This window comes from Doryrhamphus excisus, linkage group LG5 (assembly GCF_037039965.1).
Source record: "Doryrhamphus excisus strain RoL-2023G ecotype Guam linkage group LG5, RoL_Dexc_Guam_v1.1, whole genome shotgun sequence".
Taxonomy (NCBI): domain Eukaryota; kingdom Metazoa; phylum Chordata; class Actinopteri; order Syngnathiformes; family Syngnathidae; genus Doryrhamphus; species Doryrhamphus excisus.
Genome location: NC_136361.1, coordinates 12,621,677 through 12,642,862, shown reverse-complemented (window position 1 = coordinate 12,642,862; position 21,186 = coordinate 12,621,677). Strand labels below are relative to the sequence as shown.

The following is a 21,186-nucleotide window of genomic DNA, read 5'->3' as shown; positions in this document are numbered from 1 at the left end:
AAGTGAGTTTAAACAAAAGTCAAAACCAAATATGTGTGCAAAGTTTTATTAAAATGTAAACAATCTTACAGAACAATAGCCGCTGAAATAAAATAGTATATTATCTTTAAAAAAATAAAAAATAAAAATATAATGTTCCCTCTCTCGTTAGCGCTAACATCTCCCTTTCCCCATGACAACAGACGGTAAACATGTTTGATACCATCGTTATACAGCAACCTTTATACTGTCTTTTTGGCTGTTCACTCCCGCTATGCAGCTTCCCCCCGTATCTCCGCGGGGATTTCAGATTGCGCCGCAGAGCGAAGGGGGGCTCAAAGCTAACAGCTGCTCCGAGTGTAAGCAATGGAGCAACAGGCAAGTTACGAACGTAACAAAATGAACATTCATAGCTGCGCACTTGCTTAAGGGGTTGGTACGGCACCAATAACAATAAAAACATAATAAATAAAGCACTATTAAACACTTAAAAACGCTGCCGTAACTAGTTTGCGTTCGGGCGGCGCCATCTTGAAAAATGAGACCTCCCCATCAAATCCAGTCTATATCGATATGAACGATATGTCTGTTTTTGATATCGCGCTTTAAAGAAATATCGATATATCACCCAGCCCTAACCTGTATATTTACTGTAGCTTTCACCACACACTATAAGGTGAATTTAATCATTTAGTCATTCAGTAAGAATTCTCGCAACCACAAGTATTCTAGGCATTTGAGTCAACATCCCGCAGATGCTTTGACAACTGCAAAGCTTTCAAGATATCAACCCTCCCTTTAGTGCAGAATACTGAATAAACACTGCTGTCTGCTGATACATGTGGTCATTAGGAAGCACGAGGTCCCGCAGCTCAGGGAGGCATCTTTCAATCTGCTCTGACTACGTTTGTTGTCGAGATGTCCTTCAAAACAAGTGTCCAGCAGCTGCTTGGAGACCAGCCAGTCTGACCACTCTCCTTGTGAGAGACTTCAAAATGCAATCGCGTAAACAAGTTAACGTCTCATAGCGCAACGCTTCTAGCGGGATGCCAACCCTGCAGTGGCACCACAGGCCATGCCAGCACTCTCTGCAAACGAGAGTGGAAAACAAACAACCACTGAACTGAGGAAGCATTTTGGATTCACATCTTCAAACACAGAGAAGGTGTCGCGTTACATTGATTAAACTTTTGTGGAGACTTTTTTTCCTACAAACTAGTGGCAGCTGAATGTCAATACAAACATGTCGGCTATCAGTTTAAGTGAAAAACATGATGCGGTCTCAAATAGTTGCAATAGTTGTTGATGTTGATGGCACAACCACACAACATATCTGCCCACTGATTGGCCGATTATATGTCATGTTTCACTAGGAAAGATTCTGATTGGCCATTTCTGAGACGAGTTGAGCAATGTTTGCGTTATTGACATTTGCAGTGGTTTGCATTTCATTTATTTCCTCACAAGGCTCAATTGAACTGACTTTTCCTCCATCACTCCGGATGATATACTATACATATCTCCATGTTTACAGCTTTGAGCTCCAATGGAAGTTATGGTAACAAACAGACTAGAATTCACACATTGGCATTAAGCAGAAGCTCACACACAGACATAAACAAATAAATAAACAAACTGTAGGTTACATCAAAAAGCCATCACCAACAATGTCTACTTTAGATTTGCATTGACTTTGAAAGTAAGCAACATGGTTTTTAACAGGTGGGGGGGCAGAAGAATCACGACACTCGACACATTAATGGCCTCTCAAGTCGTCCTTTCAAGCGAGGAAACCAACAGGTGCGGCGTTAGGAGCCGCACGACAGTGCAAGCTAGTGGCCATAAATCCTGACCGAGCCCCCATCCCCCCGCAAACCGTCACCCAACGCTGTCACTCTTCCTTCAGCAGATTTAGAGTTGGCCCGGCAGCTGACACGGCCGCTCCTCGCTAGCTACCTTGAAAAGTCCATGTTACCAATGACTTCTAGAGCTCATGTGACTAAGAATGTTACTTTTGCACTTCTGCCGCCTTCAAGTACCCAAAACAAAAAGGTAAACCCAAAAATAGCCAATGAAAGAGACAATTTGTCTTGAATGAAACACTTTTGAGACAATGAAATATAGTCTTTTATGGTCGCAATCATTTGGTCTTACCGTGAAAAAGAACGAGAGCGCCTGTGGAACCAAGCAAGTGGAAGTGTCTTGACTCTGGATTGAGGCCAGTTAATTAAAGAAAGAGCTGCAGGGGCCCGAGAGGAGAAGTTAGATAGTCCAGGTCAAAGATGGCAGATAGAGTCCTGAAGAGAAAGAAGGTCTAAGTTGGAGGAGCACTTGAGTCGTCGCTCCAAGTGACAACTGTTGCTGGAACGCGCGCACACACACACACACACAGGAGGCCCCCAAACTACCCTGCTCACCGGACACCCTACAGCCCCCACCTAACGCCTCACACTCATGCCCTCGGTCCCTCCCCTCTCGCCACCATCACCCTTTGCATGCCTGCAGCAACTGCCGCCAATTCATCAGCGTCAATTTCGGCAACTGACATGATCTTTTGCGCACCCAAACAGTCGTAGTCCATTTTCGACTTCATTACTACCTGTTTGAAATTATTACAACAATATGTTTTAGCATTTACCGAGCAATATTGTTGAAACAGATTGGTGTGTGGGTGAAAACACGCCAAAAATCCTTGATTTAATGAACATGATAGGCGTGTGCGTACGGGTGTGTCAGATCCTTGTTGTGTGTGTTGGATAAAAAGCTGAACTGGACCCTCAAAGCCCACCCTGCCTGATACGTACCTACACACACACACACACACACACAGCTATGCTTGTGAGGACATCTGACATCATAAAGGAAAAAACTTCAACCTTAGTGTTACCTTTAAATGTAAGGTCCCAAAATGTTCTTAATTAGATGATTTTTTTAATCATCTATTTAAGAACCTTTTCACAAAATGAAGGGTAGAGTATTCAGATATTCACACACACGCACAAACACGTGCAGTGTATATTTGCCAGCATAAAGCAACAAACCTTACTCTTGCCTTTAAATTAGGGCTGCACAATCCAGGAGAAAAATGTCAATCACCATGTTCGCCAAGTTTTAAAGAAATTAAACAATTTTGAAAAAATATTAATGTGATTATTATTAGACTTCTCTTTGTCTTATTCTGCTTTAAAGAAACTCACTGCTAGTGAGTCAGTGAATAAAATGGTAGTGTTTGTGACGTAGCTCATTAAAGGGGACCTATTGTGCTCATTTTCAGCCCTTTGTATTGAATCACAAATTCTTATAGAGCAGCTACACACAATAACCCGCACAGAAAGCTTTCATATTTACATTCCCTTGGATTTCCACAACAGTCTGTTTTAATTTATTCCACTCACAACCTGCCTCCGAGCACGCCCACTTTGCTGTGATTGGTCACACTCAGCTTGTTCCAAGGCATGCCCATATAAGAAAGTCAACGGCTGGATGGAGCTGGCGACCAACAGATATCTGCTGCTGTGTGTCGGACAAACGACACACAGTAAGTCCGACTCAATAAATAAAAGTTGCCCAGAATCATAGCATGCAACCCATGGCGTGTAGCAAATGAATAGCATAGACATAAACACGAGGTGCATTCACGGACATTGGGTCATTATGGTATTTTTTTGCCTAGGCATAGACCCGCCATCCACTTTTAGGTCCCGAACCACCAGCTGAGAATCCCTGATATACTGTAGATATATTGTAGATCGCATTACTCAAGAGCATAATTTTTTGTGTTTTTTGTGCAGCCCTACTCTAAACGGTATAAGGCAGTCATTACCTTACACTTGGCATCATAACACATTCATTTTTCACAGCAAAGTATAAATGAGTGTTCAACCAAGGATTGTATGGATACTGGAGCGAAACAAAGATCTTCCTCAAAAGGTAAACAAAGACAGGAACTGTGTGATAAATTCAGGCAATGTCAGCTACAAGAATAACAAGAAAAATGTAAAAGGATGTACTGTTGCAGCCTTTCTTTTAAAAAGCCACTAATTGTTATTGTTTCATATAGACATAGACTTTCTTTATTGTCATTGCACAATAACACAGCAGTGAAATTGCCAACAAAATGTCGTTGCCTGGCTCCCGTGTAATAATAAATAATAATGTGGAGAATAAATAGATTACATCAAATATGAACAACAATGTACAGCGTGAACAGTAATTTGTACAAATCATTTAAATAATTTAGAATAAATAATAATTTTTTAAACATTTTTTTACAGTAATTTAAATATTTAATTAATATTTATTTATTTTCCAGCGTGTGTTCATTCATTGTTTGTACAGTCAAACCTTATCATTTACTGTATGAAAATGTAGTCTCATTTTATTTTGGAAGGAATTTAGGTGCCAAGATAATTGTGTTGTATTGAATCAATAGGGGTGGCACGGTGTTCGAGTGGTTAGCGCACAGACCTCACAGGTGGGTTTCAATTCCACCCTCGGCCATCTGTTTGCATGTTCTCCCCGTGCATGCATGGGTTTTCTCCAGGTACTCCGGTTTCCTCCCACATTCCAAAAACATGCTAGGTTAATTGGTGACTCCAAATTGTCCATAGGTATGAATGTGAGTGTGAATGGTTGTTTGTCTATATGTGCCCTGTGATTGGCTGGCGACGAGTCCAGGTTGTACCTCGCCTCTCGCCCGAAGACAGCTGGGATAGGCTCCAGCATCCCCCGCGACCCTCTTGAGGATAAGCGGTAGAAAATGAATGAATGAATGAATCAATAGGGTGATGTGCAGGGTTTCATTACATTTGTTATTCATATAAGCTACATTGATGATGCAATTTAAGGCAGAAATAAGATTCAGACCTCTCATGTGGAAAAAAATTGCATAAACAGACCTGACTCAATTTTAATTGAAGACCCCCGGAATAAGGCACTAAATGTCTCTGAAAAAGGATCTTGGACCACCAGGTTGTCCTCACTTTGATGCTTTGAAAGTCACAGTCCCCACAAAGACAGCTGGACACAAACACACACACTTACATGCTCAGCTGTCAGAGGGTTCGACACACTTATGATGTCTCGTGCCACTTGGCCTAGGACATAGCATGGTCCGTTTTAACACTCCTTGCTGTTCAAAAGTCACACCGCTACAATGATGGCCGCCATTGATGGCTCAATGGAGGTGCAGGACTGTAAAAGGAGCGGCGCAGTGTGTGTGAGCGACAGCGGCTCCGCTTCCCAAGGAACGACTCTCAGCCTGTGCCCTTTCCTGACCTTGAAATCTCTGAGGAGGACCGGAGGGTGTGGGAAATGGGAGGCCAGGAGTCTGCTAAACAGTTGTGTCATTGAATTTCCACTCAACACAGCGAATGTCCAAAGGGGTGTAGGCACGTTTGTGCCAGCAGCCCTGTCGGCTTCACTCGGGAGCTGGAGGGGGGGACAAATTCCGAGAGGCAATTCTGTCTGGAAGCAATAACTAATATGGATAAATCATACTGAGAAACGCCTGTCAGAAAGCAGCCAAAAATGTGCCCAATAATGAGAAAAATATACAGCAGCGCTAAAGAAAACAAAGCCCGACTGACTGTTTGATTAGAGGCAGGCTTGCTATCAGGCGGCGGCCTTATCTTGCTGCCCCTTCCCCAGGTTGTTCAGCGCTCGCTATCCACGTTTGTGGGACATGTGCGAGCCGTCTGGTCTTCCTGCGTGTCCAACACAGTGTTGGCCTGCAGCCCAAAAGGAGGCTCTGTGATCCTTCCTCCGCTCTCACCGAGCCAAACAGGCCAGGACTGCCAGGTTCTGGCTGCATGCAGCAGGGGAGCAGCAGGGAGGTGGGGGAGGCAGCAACACTTCTTCTCGAACACAGCGGTGAGAAGAAGCAGCGCTTGGCCTCCAGGCGAGTGTAGTTATGTTAAAAGGCGAGCAACACGTCTCATGATGATATCCAACATCCATCAGTGGAGCTGCCTGCAACATTGGTCCACGTTTCTTTGTAGCATCACACAGAAGAAGAAGCTTATTTGCAGCCGGCTAATAGGTGTGTCAATGAACAGGATGCAGTGAATAGCAGCATTATGCAAATCCACCAACCTCCTGAGGATGAGCTCAAAACATGACAAAGCTGTCCTCTGGTGTGGCTCGCATGTTAGCGCTTCTCCCATATGACCTACATTGTGTTGGAATTCTTCACATCGTTTTCACACTTTAGACAAACCTTGCAGCATAATAAAAGCTCGAAAGAGGAACATTTTTCAGGAGAAAAGAAACTAAATTCTGGCTTTTATTTTGATTTCTTAAAAAAAAAGTAATTCCCACTCCTATTATGGATCGTTAATGGAAGCATGCTAGGTTAATTGGCGACTCCAGATTGTTAATGAATAATAACTGTTAATGAAGTCGTTCTACATTTAAAAAGTAAAATGTATTATTCGATAAATAACACATTTGAGAAGTTTACGTTAAAAGATTTCCGCAATTTCGGTCGCTGAAGGGTGATGGTGGGTCCCACAGCCAAACCATTTGAGAATCACTGGTATAAAAGAACGTACAGGAGAGTCCAAAATACTTTCTATTTTGGCTGCACGGAGGAGCGAAGCCGCACAGCTAGGAGACCTGGGTTAGATTCCCCCCTTGGGCATCTCTGTGTGGAGTTTGCATGTTCTCCGGGTACTCAGGTTTGCATGTTAGCTTAATTGGCGACTCCAAATTCATAGGTATGAATGTGAGTGTGAATGGTTGTTTATCTATATGTGCCCTGTGATTGGCTGGCCACCAGTCCAGGGTGTACCCCGCCTCTCGCCAAAAGACAGATGGGATAGGCTCCACCCCTCAACGACCCTCGTGAGGATAAGCGGTAGAAAATGAATGAATGCTTGTACAGCTGTGTGTCTGCATATTGTATCATTCACCATAAACATTGGATGTAATTGGCCCAAACTATGTACGTTATGCAAAGATTTTGAATGGCTATTGTGCCACAGCAGACAGGGTGAACATTTGTCTACTGGGTTGAGGTGTTTTACATTTCAGCATTGGTTGGCCAGCATGGTGTACTTCATTTATGATTAACAAATAGAAATGTATGCTGTCAGAATTAGGGGTGTACTCCGATGGCCGTCAAGGTCCAAGCTACAGTTGTACACCCCATAGGACTAATAAGTGGACTCATCGGTAACTATGTGTTGCGTTTTCAGCACCAGAGTGTCTAGATTCTAGTCTCTAGGGCAGCGGTCTCAAACACGCGGCCGGCGGGCCAAATATGGCCCGCAGGACACTAGTTTGAGGCCCCCGCCTTGATATGAAAGTTTAATGTTAGTGCGGCCCGATATGGATGCTGTATGGTATCATGTACCCAGAAAAAATTATTACGTTTGATTAATTGAATTAAATAACTGTTAATAGTTATCCTCCCTATCCATGTGAAAGTGGTAAGTTTTTGGCTTTTAATTTTAAAGGAAATAACTTGGAGGCTAACGTTTAGGTCGCTAGCTCTCTAGTTTGCGAGTTAGCATGTGTCTCAAGACCCTGCAGTTGCGCAATATGTTGTAAATAAAAAGAGTATAAATGTGACTATAGTCGTGTTTTGTCATGTCTACAGAGCTCTAATAATGCTTCGTTAATTTTAATCTGAAAAAAATAATTTGTCTACCCACCAACTATATGTGGTTTCTTAATTTTTAATTATTTGCAGTTTTATTATTATTATATTTATTTATTACTGATTGATTTTCTTTATTCTTGATCTTATTTTGTGTAGAAAAATAAAAATGAAGATATTTGAGAACAGTGGAATGTTTTATCAGAGCTTTTCTTGTAGAAAATCGGAACCAAAGCAAAATTTATTCATTTTTCTGTTTTTAATAAATGCGTTTTTGTTTTTTTTGAAAACCTGATGCGGCCCAGCCTCGCCCAGACCCTAGCTCCAGTGGCCCCCAGGTAAATTGAGTTTGAGACCCCTGCTCTAGGGTGTCCCACACATCTTTTTGGAGACAAAGTTTGCCTGTGTTGTGTCCCGACTAGCAAATCAGTGACGTGCTTACGCCACAACACACTCATGTCCTCTTAAAAGACGCCAGCACCAGTCAACATGCGTCGTTACATCTCCGATAGCCCTGCCCCTTCTCTCCTGAGGCTGTCACAGCCAAAGGTTAAAGGTCAAGAGCAGCAAGAGAAGCCCTAACAGCAGCAACCAACGTCACCATCCAAAAAAAAGTATCTTCTTGGTGTCAGAGACTCTTGTTTGGAGGTGAAATCTCCAATGCTTCCATATTTTGTAATCACAAACATCAATTGCTGTGCCAGGAGCGAGGCATTCTCGTAGAGACAGGACCTCGCCGTGAGATCCTCATTAGCACTCCGCGCATGTTGCGATGTTATATTTTAATCTATCAAGGAAATTAAAGCCATAAATCACTCGACAGCTGTGACTCCCACGCCGGGACGAGCGAGCAGAGAGAGACAGCAGACGTTTAGCTTACGCGCAGGAAAGGAAGAGCAGACGTGAGGAATAAAAGGTTGCTCAGGAGTTTCTGAGAAGGAAAACAGCAGTCGGGCATCTTTCAAAAATCCCAGTGGCTGACCCCAGGAAGGTTATACACCTAAAATAAAAAACACTTTCTCCAGCGTGAGGAACCTTTGACAGATACTTGAGGCAATACTATGTTTCGATGAACACAATAACCAGACTAAAGTACATACAATTGGTACTTTGTATACAGTGTTCTGTGGTTACGACACACTCCCATGAATTATTATATTTAATACTGCACAGAAAAAAAAACAAGGTACGTACATGTAGTCACATATACTGAGGTCACTTTTGGTCGCCATTTCTCTCAACCGTAAGGCATCCTCTTATAATGGTAGTGTATCAAAGAAAAGGAAAGTCATCGCCACGGAAGTGTATATGAATGATGAAGGACAAAGATGGTATCTTTAGGGATCTGCTGCTATGAAATGGAAAGTGTTAACAAGTTTAATGGTCTCAATTACTCCCAATAAGCTTGCCTCTCCCTCCCTTGCAATGTCCCCTTCCAGTGTGCAAGACAACCACAGAGATAAAAGTAAGGAATTGTTTTTTTCCCCATTCCTGTGTCATTTAATTATTGTATTTAATCTTTTTATTACTGTATTTTACATGGCCTTCATGTGTTCTGTGTACAGTGTGAGTGATTTAGGTGTGCATTTGTGTATAAAAGTAGGGCCTACTGCAGGGGTCGGGAACCTTTTTGGCGAAGAGAGCCATGAAGGCCAGATATTTTAAAATGTGTATCTGTGAGAGCCATATACATTTTTTTTAAACATTGAATACAATAAAATGTGTGCATTTTTATGTAAGACCAACAGTTTTGGATAATGGGCTCTAATTATGTAGACCAGGCACACTACCCCACGCCAATGGGGTGTGGCCAGCACACTTTCGTGAGCAGCGCAGTGTCTAATAATAAATCAAATACTTGTTGCCATTAATACAACTTCTGCTGCTGCATAGTTTTGCACCATACTCCGTAGACGTATTTCATTCTTTTGGCAATCTTCGTCAGAAGGCTTGGTTCTGCAGCTTTAGCTATTTAACTAAAGGAGGAAAGTTTACATTTACATGTTTTTTTGACATCTCAATGACCGAGGTAGACTACAGCATTACCCAGTAATAATCAAGTTTTGGTGTTTGACCTGGAAAATATCATCAGGAAAGATAGATATGGTTGGCTGTATTGCAGCAGAATATAGATGGACAAATTAAAATGCATAAGAAAGTTGTTGATTTTGAATATTATTTTTAACAGTCATTTCTGTGATGTTTTCTTTAAAATGTTAGCAAAAATAAATTTTTATTGTGGTAAGAAATGCTTGTGAGCCAGATACAGTCATCAAAAGAGCCCTACCTGGCTCCCGAGCCATAGGTTCCCTACCTCTGGCCTACTGTAATATGGACGGATGTTTTTGTGGCATATTGTAAAAAATAATGACTTATCCATGTAAATGTCCAATACATGATACAATACCCCCCTAAAAAATATATAAGTTGTTCCATGTACAACTGGGGAGGCATAAGCAACACACAAGCAAATGCCCCCACCCCAATCTCCTCCCTGACATTGCCCCACACACACACACACACACACACACACTTCTCCTCAGAAACAGCTGACAATTTAACAGGCTTACAACAGCTGACAGGCTACAGGTGGGTCAGAGGGGACCCTTCATAAGTCCTCTGGACCCCTCCCCCTTTAAGAGCTGGGCTCATACTTCTCAGTGAATACACACACACACACACACACACGCACACCTGTTGTGACTCCAGAGGAATTGTTTTTCCTCCATGTGGTATCACCCACCTCCTCAGTGCATAAAAAAGGACTTTATGAGCCTCCAGCATGTGTTGGAGGGGCCCGTACATGTGTGTACGTGTGTGTGTGTGTGTCTGTGTGTTTGCGTCCAAGTGCAGCGACAGATGCTAGCACAGAGCCGAGCTAAAGGCTAAAAGCTCTAAGCTCCTTTGCCGTGCTTCAGTGGAGCCGGTGGCAGCATTAGAGGCAGCCAGGAGAAGAACACGCTGTCATGTTAATCCATAATCATTTTAAACCACAAAGGGCAGGTTTTCACTTCCATCCCCGCTCTGCACAATCACACATGACACTTGGACCACATATGATGAGCCTCGCATAATCCCACAGGTCACACTTAAATACAGCAGCAGGGAACCAAACTCCTTTTATGAGCACAAGGAATGTTCCTGCCATGCTTGGAGTATTTTGGTTCCATACTGGTGGGACATCAACGATGGCGTGGAAATGGGGACAACATTTCCTGGACAAGAACTACACATGACACAATCAACTGAAGGTGACACATTCAATGTTGCAATCATTGCAGTAATCGCTGTAGCATAAGGCATAAGAAATCACCTCACACTTTACTTTTGTTGACTAGTTTTACCATGTCTAAACTAGTCATCAGCACAACTAACAAGCAAAACAAACTAAAACCCAACTAAAGGAAAACAATACTGAATACTGAATAGAATTTTTAAAGCTCAATATGAAAAAAATGTTCCGTTATTAAGACAGAGGTTGTTGTAAAGGTCATACAAGTAAAAATACATGTACAACTACTAAGTTTTGGCATGTCAAGCTGTGAAGGAGTGAACCTGTGTAATTGCATTGTGAATCTAACACAACGTTCCTAAAGACTTTATTTATCCTGAGGGGAATTCATGCATTCAGTAGCTGACATTAGGGTGTCCCAATACACCTTTTTCTGATATTTCTGATATTATCACCCAATACCAATATCAATTTGATATCAGCACAAACTATTCATACTATTATTAGAGTAGTCTGTCGCAAAATATCATGGTTCATTTATCACTCCCTCGCTATATTGTGGTTTTTCAAATATTAATTAATGATGGCTGTTTCGTGGTGCTTTAGCCTATCCAAGCTGTCTTCGGGCAAGAGGCGGGGTACACCCTGGACTGGTCGCCAGCCAATCACAGGGCACATATAGACAAACAACCATTCACACTCACATTCATACCTATGGACAATTTGGAGTCGCCAATTAACCTAGCATGTTTTTGGAATGTGGGAGGAAACCGGAGTACCCGGAGAAAACCCACGCATGCACGGGGAGAACATGCAAAATCCACACATAGTTGGCCGAAGGTATATATTAAATTTATTAAAATTGAAGATTATATTGGAAATTATTTTACAGCATTCAGGTCTGGAACCAATTGACCGCTATAAACAAGGGATGGGCCCATTTAACTGTAATTTTCAGTGTATATGACGTTGTTTTTTTCCCCTCATGCTTTGAACTCTGCGGCTTATACCATCCATCCATTTTCTATACCGCTTATCCTGACTAGAGTTGCGGGATTATGCAGGAGCCTATCCCAATTGAGATGGGGCAAGAGGCGGGGTACACCATGCACATGCAGTGCACATATATACAAACAATCCTTCACACTCCCATTCATACAGTACCTATGGACAATTTACAGTGGCCAATTAACGTGGAATGGAATGTGGGAGGAAACCGGACTACCCGGAGAAAGCCCACGCACACACGGAGAAAACATGCAAACTCCACACAGAGATGCCCAGCAGAGATTCAAACCCAGGTCTTCCTGATCTCCTGACTGTGTGTCCAATATAACCACTCGCCACTATGCAGCTGTCTTATACAGTGATGTGACTAATTTATGGCTAAAAGAACTACAGTTTCCAGGATACTTAGAGGGCAGCTCAGAGAATCGGTGAATTGGAAGAGTGAAGTGGAAGCTAATACGACGTGTTTTGATGTCTTACGCAGCAACCCGTGTTTTGATCTGACAAATGTTAAGTAAGTTTGATCAAGTGTAGAATTACTAAAGCTTCTCTTTGGACCGCTTGAGCCGCAGCAGCTGTCATAATCAGGGCTAACGAGTGACGCTGGGAACACCTAGTTCAGGTAGGATTCCAGTATATAAATCAAATTGCTGGGAATGAGATATAGACAAAAAGGTTCTTGCAAAGTGAATTGTGGTTGGATATTTAGGACGAGGAGAGATTTGAAAACGCAGCATTTCCTTTTTCCCTTCAGATGACAAAACCAAGCGAGAAAAATATCCCTGGATTAAATATTCTTGCCATGTGGGCAAAAACAGTAGGAAAGAGGAGTTTGCCAAAGTTGTACTTTTGAAACCACTAAATCTGTTTGTCCTTTCCGGCTAACCTGCTGTTGCTGCGTGAGAGAGAAACTTTTTATTTAATATTCATGCACGTTGTGTCGCTCGGATAACGCCGCATCGTCACATCCACTGAACCATCGCGCTACACCTTCAGAAGTCACTGATGCTGACATCTTGTTTCCATGGAGATGCGCATCTCTCATCTCACCTGCACACTCTGGAGGTGTCTAGGTCACCCCTAGAGATTAAGAAATAATTAAAAATATATTTTTAAATAGCTGCCGTTCTGTTTTTATGAGGTGTGGCTAATACACCTAATTGACTTTACAATATATGGTGAAAATGTGCATTGGTCAGTGTGTCTGTATGGATGTAAATACGTGCGATGTTAAGAGTTTTCCGACTGCCTGCGACGCCATGAACACCTCAGGCTGAGCTTGTGGGTGTGTGTGCTGTATGTGTGGAGGTGATATTCTTCAAGCTATATTTACTGATATTGTGGTGTGGTTGTGACCATCACTAATTTGCATCTGTAGAAGGTACAATAATAGTAATATTAATGTAAACACAGCTCTGGCATCAGTGTAGTACCAAACCTTTAACAAGGTGTTCTTCAGTATTTTCTAATATGTTTTTGTCCATATTAGTGATTTTCAAACTTTTTTGAGCCACGGCACGTTTTTTACTTTGGAAAAATCTTATGGCGCACCACTAACCAAAAATGTTAGAAAATGTAACCACGACCTCACACGTGCATCAATAAGTCTATCGGAGGAACAAGGCAGGTGTTGCCACATGGACCAATATTACATTGCTCTGCCAGTCTTTACACCACAGACACTCCACAGTAGCCACGTTTTTACATCACCACTTTTTCTCTTTCCGAATGACCTTTCGGGAAACAATGGTATCCATAGAAAGGTATATTCCAATCTCTTGTCTACATGCGCCGTGAAAATCAAACAGAATAGTCAATAGGGCATGCCCAGTAAAACGTAAACATCAACATCACGTGATACCGGCTTCCCCAAGTTTTTCTTTCACTTGTCGGAATAACTCCGTATTGCCAGTTTTTCGTCTGTCCAGTCTTGAAATTTAGTTTGAATCAAAAACAAACTTTGCTTAGTCCAGTGCCGATCGCCTCCATTTTTAAAACTGAAGAACGTCTGGATCTGTGTGTTACGTCATATCTGAGCATGCGCTGAAAGAACGCACCCGGGATAAATTTAATATATAGATATAAATATATATAGATATATAATATTATAGATAAATATTTTCTTTTTTAATAAAACTGCACTTGTGAATGGCGTATAGAAGGGTTTAGATTCTGTTCCACAGATGGCAGTAATGCATACGAAAGCTGCTTGCCAACCGCCAATAAACAAGAGAAGAAGAAAAACACCACGAAGAAGAACGCACCCTGACAAATTTCCATTTGAGCGGGTACAAGATACCTCAAATCGGATTGGTTAAAGGAATATTCCATCCCTGTTCAATTCTTTCCGTTTGAGCAAATAAACCAAAGTGAATTGGAATATTTGGGTCCATGTATACTATTGACATAATGGCTATTTACATAATATATGCAAATGATGATTAATAAATGTTAATTATAAAAAGTGATATTGGATAATTCCTCACGGCACACCTGACGGTTTCTCAAGGTACGCTAGTGTGCCGCGGCACAGTGGTTGAAAATCACTGGTCTATATAATTTCTCAATAATGACGAAATTGTAGCAGGTAAAAAGTAAAACTGGCCAGCCAAAAAAGTCAAATGTAACTTTTGATCCAGATTGACGTCAGATTACTCATTTGTGGCTGTGACTTTGGTGGAAGGCATTCCAGTTTGGTATTGATGAATAAGACCTCTATCGCTAAGATTTTGCACCGTATTGTACTCAGACAGCAAATGTTGGCGCTTGTGTGAAGGAAAACCACAAGGCAGCGGTGTTATTCCACATGGAGGAATAACACCACATGAGCGCCTCACACACGCAAAGTGAAAAGCGTCCTAATGATGCTGACGAGCAGGATGCTAAAAACCACTTTAGGAAGTCATCTCACTGCGAGCTGCCTTTGTATCCTCTTGGCAGAAGCGGGAGGACTCTGGAGTTCCAGCTGTAATGTGATAACCAGTTCAATAACATAAACAACTGCCAGAATCCTCCAGAGGCGGCTGTACAGTGCGTGTCTGTGTGTGTGTGTGCGCGCGAGAGAGCATCAGTGGGCGGATGTGTGTGTCTTTGCTTGTGTGCATGGGAGTGTGTGTGGGCTGGAGAGCAGAAGAGGCCTGGGCGAGAGGTGAGGACGAGTCAGCCATTGAACACCATCAAATAAAATGTTATCTAATGCTGCGCTGACACTAAACAAGTAACACGCTCTCTCTCTTTCTCTTTCTCTCACTTGTTCGCTCTCTACATCGACTGCGAGCGAGCGCCACTTTGTTTTTTTCCGCAAAAAACACTCAACATTTGTTATGGGCTCACGGAAACGGAGCCATCAGGGTATCTTCACACATTCCTGAGAGAACATCGATCGGCTTTTTTTAATGATCTGAAAAGATTGTCGAAAGTTGCTCAACCTCAAACAAAGCCAAATTGAAAACGTTCTTTCATTGAATCCACATTTTTTTCCACTTCAAATCCTATCCTGATACCTGGATTTGGATGTCTCATTGATACCAATACAATTCCGACACTGGCGCTCTGATTGAGTCAAGATGCAACCATGCCAAAACACAGGGGCTCAGCCTGATGCGTTTATGGCTTCACAGTTGGAGAACACAGAACGCTCAACATAACTTTCAGGTCGCTACATTACCATTATTGCTAATTTTAGGCTGTAATAAACCCCTCTCTACAGGCAAGTATGGTATTGTAGCAACTTACTGTAGTGTTAGATGTGTGATCTTCAACTCTTTTGTGATTGTGATTGTGTGTGTGTGTGTGTGAGAGAGAAAGAGGATGGCTGCAATGCATGTGTGGAGACAGCTATGTTCACTGGTACTGTTTTGGCTACGTTTAGTGATATTCTTCTAGCACAGTTTGCTGACAACAAAAAGCTGACTAAATTAAGGAACAGACTGCAAATAAATCTCACTGATTTTGGAACCCTGATACGGTTATTTGATCGGTTTGGCCATCTCTACTTCTTGGTCATCTAACTATACCAAATATAAAATGGGTGGAACAGTATGAGATAATAATTCGGTACGTCCCACGGTTTTTGGGTTAATTTCGGGGGACAGGAAGGTAACAAAATGCAAAACATACTGTGAAGCTGGTTAGCTTCTGTGTGAACAGATTTTATGTTCTTGAAATATTGAAAAGCTAACTACTGGCAGGTAATTCTTCCTTAAATATGCTTTGCAAGATCTTGCAAGATTAAAAAGTGATTTCTTGTTCTGGATGATTAAGTAATAACACAATAAATGAAATGATTTCCAGGTTCACAGAATTATAGACGGATTCATGAAACTGGTCAATAAAAACGTAATGTAAAGAACGTTCATGTGGGGAAGTATTTAACCGGTGGACTGCTCAATGGTGGAGGAATCTTGTCACAAAAACTCACCACCTCCCAACCAAAACATGTTGAAATAGCGACCCGAAACACTGGCAAAAGTTGGCAGAGACTCCTCTAACAGAGAGTGAATGGAAGCTGACGGGATTATCTTAGTTTAGCAGAGCATGCTAGTGTGGCTTTGTGCATGTGATGCAGGCTGGATGGGTATATTTTCAGCGTGTTGTGTTTTCCCGCTTCAAAATGATTATCGCCATATCTTGTCTATGTAAACAAAACAAGGGTGTCATTGAAAAAGTATCTCACATTTATAATGCAATTGGAATTGCATTAGTGACTGCGTGTTCCTTAATGGGAACTAAACTTTTTTTTTAAAATTTTGCCCAAAGCATGAACACATATTTATTTCCCTTTTCTGTGCATTATAACACGAGAAAAGTAGTTAATTTCAGCTAGCTAACAATGCATATCATTGGGACACACCTATTTTGACTATGAAGCCCTCTAAAAAAAAACAACAACAACGTTGCATGGTTTGATATACATGCTGTTATCATGCATTAACATGTACACTGATAATAACATGTAATAGTTGCAGATGATGATGACGATGAAAAACACCAGGATATCACATGAAAAGGGAGAAGGGCGAAGACGAGAGGTGAAAAAGCAACTGGGGGTGTGGGGGGTATAGCCTTTCAGCTCCTGGCTCTGATATGCTATTTCAGCTGTGGCCAGCAGACCCTGCTCTCACGCCATCGTAACCCCTTCAGCATGGCTGCCCCCTCACTTGGCCCCACCCCCCTCCTTCACAACCGCTCAACTTTTTTTTTTTTTTTTAATACAAGCCATTTCAGCGAATCAGAGAAAAGAATAAGAAAGCAAATTCCTGGAATGAAGCAACTTGATCAATGTGTACATGCTTGCATGTCACACTATGTAATAAATAGAGTGTTGGTGATTCAGTGCCTTGCCCAAAGGCACTTTGACGATACAGGAAATAAAATGAACTCACTGAACCAAAGTGAATTCAACACAATATAAAGCCCTTAGAGGAAGTACAACACATCCAGTACCTAAGACGATATAGCCAGACAGGCTTGTCACCTGAAAATAAAAATGAGCAAAACAATTAAAACCCTCACATGAGCGACAAACTGGAGAAGTTTTTCAAAGTCGGTTTATGTGCAAATCAAAACTTACATAGGCGACATTTCTTTTTTAAAAAATTAGCCATGGACACGGTATTGGACATGGTCTGGGACGCAGGTTTTGGCAATCAAGGAGGCCCCTTGGCTGAGCCAACAACGAGAAATGTAGGGAGTAGGAAGTAGGTCATTTCACGCTACAAAAGAAGAAGTGTGGTGAAATCAAAAATCTAAATGTGTTCATCTTACTCAGGCAGCGTTATTGGGGTCATATTGTGCGACAAAGCCCAAATAAATCTGAATTTAGCGGCAATGAGACCCGACAGCGATGCCAGCAGTGTGAGCATCCTCCACGTCTTCCATTCCGTTTTCTTCCAGAGCCGCAAAGAGCGTTGGGCGCCCTGTGAAAGTCTTGGCAGCGACTCCAACAAAACGATTTCTGGCAAAGACGACTCTCAGCTCGTATTCCGCTTTGGAGCAAAGGCCCTTTGATTATGAAACATGGAGGCTGAGGGATGACTGTATTCTAAGACACTTTTCTAAAAACAGATGGATGACATTTCGGAGTTTCTACTGTATATTTTTCTTCTCTCATGGAGCTACTTCCTGTTTTGGAGGTGTGCAGGCCTCCTTGATCCTCCTCGTCTTAGCCTCTTCTTTTTTTCTTTCTTCTCTGCTGAGTAGATAACAACAGCCAACAATAATAGATATCCCACTTCAGTCTGACCAATCCTCATTCATAATGAATGCAACACAGGGGTGGGTGGAGCATGTACAGGTAGGTAATTAGTGGACTAGGTACAATCATTATTACTCGCATTGGCTCACTTTCTGACATATGTCTTGCTTAAACCATTCCCCCTGCATGGTGCACTGTTCTTATAAGGAGGAAGGAAGGAGACAGAAACCGAGTTGTTCATCGTTCTGGATGAGTTTTATGAACAAATAAACCACCCACACACACGCACAAAATAAAGATGATTAAAGGATTCCCTGGCCAGAATCTGTCTATAGTGTCCCAACTCTAAAAGATCCACAATCCAATCTTCACAGAGATTGAGTCACAATACTTTTTTGTGAACTGTTTGGCCGTATGATAACCGAGACAATGTAGGAAAACAGAGACATAATTTTGGCAATAATATTTGTCAAAAACTGGGACCTATCCACTGTGTACTCACAGTTGAGGTACCAGTAAGCAAGGCTCGGATCTCCCCCAATTAAAAGCTGTCTATTGCATGGTTGTAAATGACACTCGAGTGCAATGTGCAATGAGTTCAACACTGTGATGCCGAATCAAAATGTTGTAGAATTGATTAAAATTAATATTACATCTCATCTTAACGCTCTTTTGCGGTGGTTAAGCTTTTTGTATCTCTAAATGTGCTTCAATTCCATGTGAGAAATTATTAAAATGATCTTATTAAGTTCAAAAACAAGACTTCTGACCTTCATGGACGGGGCAAGAGAAGCTTTATCCTGTGCAATGAAACAGCACTTTGACTGGACTGTGCTGTCAGAGATTAATATTTCTGAGACCGAACTAAAAAAAAAAAAAAAAGTCATTGTCACATTTCTTCTTCTTCACTTCAATCTCTTCCCAAAGCTTCCAGAGAGTAATTGAGAACTAACCGAGAGCCTAATGCAATTTCAAATAAAAGGCTGCGTTGCTGAAGGTTGCCAGAAGCCGAACTAAACGGATTCAAATGGACTCTAAGTGGATTTTGACACCATGACCCAGTCAAGGTCAAGCCGGGCTTGGGTTTTGTGCAGCACAGCAACTCTGAGGGCTGCCAGTCCCGTTATTTGGGGATAATCCCGCAAATTGTGCACTAAATTGCATTTAACCTACATGAGACTCTTTAGCTGGTGGATCCTTCCAGGACCACCGGCTTCTCATCCAGTTTGGTTCACACTGAACCTCCGTTTAGTATGTGAGAGACATGAAGGTCTCTTCAATAAAGTGGTGTAACAGAGCAGAACAAAAGGCATGCACAGATTCCCGGATCTGAAATGTAATGAGACGGCCAGATTCCGTAATCCCTGATGAAAACAAATGCTGTCTTCATTCAGTGTTTTCCTTTTTCATTTGCTCATCTGTTGTACTTGCAGTGAAAGGCAGGTCAGCACAGATTTCCACTCTGGCTCGGAAGCGGGTTATTTGGAGCAGTTCTGTCCAAGGCGGAGTCGATAAATTTAGAGCACGGAAGCGAGTATTTTTTTGGCAAAACTGACAACTGAGCAGGGATTACCACTTTTTTTTTTTTTTTAATTTCCATGGATGTTTATGTAACCTAGTGTCGACTGATTACGGCCAAGCGCATGAAAAGATCAGCAATGACTCCACAATGAGATCAGCAGAGTGTAACGGATCTGTGACAATCCAGCACTTGCAACCTTTAGCTGAAATTCTGTGACCTTTAGGTGGCGGCCAACTGGCTGTCTACGGCGACCATCCTCTTTGGGAGATCCAGTGTTGTGCTCCATTATCATTCCAGTCAGTCCTACAACTTGCCATTGCACAACCCCTGTACCCTTGTGTGACAGTCGGCATCGGACCATGCTCAGTCAATTATTTCCAAGTTTGGCCTTCGGATTGTAAATATACAGCACTGGTTATGCGGGGGAGGGGGGCAGCGGTTCCAATAGTTCCAATTTGATATCACATCTCACACGGATATAAATAATGATAAGCGGAAAACACATACCAGTTACCATTAACCAGTTCATAATTTCACTGATTGTATCACTGATCATACGTTACACTTTACTTCGTTTTTACAGTTGTCCCTTGCAATATTGCCCTTTTATTATTGCTCTTTCGCTACATCACAGTTTCCCAGAAATTAATTGATTAATAAATGATGGCCGTTTTGTGGTTAACTATGGTCTATGTCAAAACATATGGAAATACAAATGATATGTAGTATTCACCAGGTGGCAGTAATAACACAACACATTGAGAAATTACATTAAAACTGCAAATGCATGAGGCCATGAAGTGAAAAAAATTTTCGCCTCCCATTCCATGTGGAAGTGGTACATTTTTGGCTACTAAAGTTTGGAAGAAATAGATTAGAGGCTAACTGATTAGCTCGCTAACTTGCTAACTAGCAGCTGTTCAAGTGCATGCAGCTAAGAGTTGAGCAATGTGAACAAATATTAATAGAAGTATAAAGGTGACAATAGGGGTGTTATTTCCAAAATGCTTACAATACATATTGCAGTATTTGTGTTGTCCCGATATAACTTTTTCACTTCAGATCCAACACCAATATTGCAGCATTGAATATTGGCTGATACAGAAATACTTTTATTACTTATTGTGTAGTGCAGAATGTTAGAAAAAGCTAAATTAAGTGATATTACTCAAACAGAGAACATTAATCAGCAACACTAGGTAGGAGAAATACAGACTCATTTACTTTTAGAAGAGTATAAACATAACCGCAATGTAGTGGCGGCCAGGCATAATACAGTATGATTGAGCATTTAGACCCAACACCACCAACAGGGGTTAATAATCTTTACGGTTATAGCTAATGACTTCTTGTCTTCCCGTGGGAGTTTTCTGTGCTTGAAATACACAATGAGTTTGGTCATACTGGACTTCCATTGTATAAAAATCTTATTCGAAAATACACACGACCAACATCACTCCTATTCTTCCGTTAGCACACGCTGTTGCTGTGATCAATGCTGGATGGACATGCTGGGGTGGAGTCTGGAATTGACTGCTTGTATCGGAGACCCCATAGCAAAGATTTTAGATCAAGGGTCTCAAACACGCGGCCTGTGGGGCAAATGTGGCCCGCAGGACACTATTTTGAGGCCCCCGCCTTGATATGAA

General features: G+C 41.8%; 1 protein-coding gene across 7 annotated transcripts in view; it reads right to left on the bottom strand.

Annotated features, from left to right (window-relative positions):
- mef2d (myocyte enhancer factor 2d) overlaps window positions 1–21,186 on the bottom strand; it is a 98,215-nt gene that overhangs the window by 63,649 nt on the left and 13,380 nt on the right. Inside the window, exon 2 of one of the 7 annotated variants that reach the window (XM_078790718.1) lies at window positions 2,134–2,276. The exons of the other annotated variants lie outside the window; for them this stretch is intronic. The gene's annotated coding sequence lies outside the window, so the exon portion shown is untranslated. The remainder of the gene's footprint in view (window positions 1–2,133; window positions 2,277–21,186) is intronic. 7 annotated transcript variants of the gene reach the window in all.